Source organism: Quercus suber, unplaced genomic scaffold (genome assembly GCF_002906115.3).
Source record: "Quercus suber isolate HL8 unplaced genomic scaffold, Cork oak 2.0 scaffold_527, whole genome shotgun sequence".
Lineage (NCBI taxonomy): Eukaryota > Viridiplantae > Streptophyta > Magnoliopsida > Fagales > Fagaceae > Quercus > Quercus suber.
Genome location: NW_027069976.1, coordinates 289,044 through 290,081, shown reverse-complemented (window position 1 = coordinate 290,081; position 1,038 = coordinate 289,044).

Genomic DNA, 1,038 nt, shown 5'->3' with positions numbered 1-1,038 from the left:
TAGTAATTTACAAAGTGGCAGTCTACATTAATGACTTTATATTACTATGAATATTTTATGAAGGGGTTGCATATATAATAAAGTTTTGGGATATAATTTATAGATAATGCCTAGAGTACAACTATATTTATATAGTGGTATTAAATATAGTTAATGGTGACTTTGGACTTATCAAGAGTTGACAGAAAAGCTCAAAGCCCATTGGAGTTAGTGTCTTATTGGTCCCTTTTGGTCCCACTCCAAGCCACACACTTAAGCCCAATTGGAAAGGCCCAAAAGACTAGCCCAATTAGATAATTGGTTAGATACAAAGGGAAAAACGTACAGAACTTTGAGAGTGAGAAAAACAACATTGTAATGGTGTGGAAGTGAGTGTATGTCACTATCTAACCATCCCTTTGTAACCAATTGAGAGTCCACACTTCTTGGGCGTTAGTGGAATTGGAGTGAAGATTAAAAGTATTCCTAAGTGCTTCAATCTTCGGTTTTGAAATTCATCGCTTCAAGGTACGCTCTCTTATTCTCAAATTCTGAAATTTACTTAACGCATGTTGTCAATTTCGAACGATGTAGATCCGTTATTTTTCCACTGCGTTCACATTTATTACCATTATAGAAAACTTACTACTACGACCATGTGACAGCTTCGAGTCCACGGATTACTTCTTTTCTTGATCCACACCAACCACAAGTTCTCCTACTTGTGTTTTTCTTTAAGCTTTTGAAACAGCAATTGAAGAGATCACCAAGCTCTTGACATCAATCTTGATCTTAATAACCCTAAGTATGTATGAAGGTAAATACCTCTAGATCTCACAAGAGATTCACACACACAGCATATCAACAATCTTTAAAATGTGGCTAGGGTTTTTATTTTTATACTTGAAGCAAAACATAAGACTCTACACATCATATGGGCTTGGGTTGAGTTGGAAAATTCTGCAGAAAAATAATCTGCACGAGCTTCGATCGATCGAGTCTAATTTTCGATTGATCGAGTTTTGCAGAAATTGAATAGTAATTTCCTGCAATTGCTCT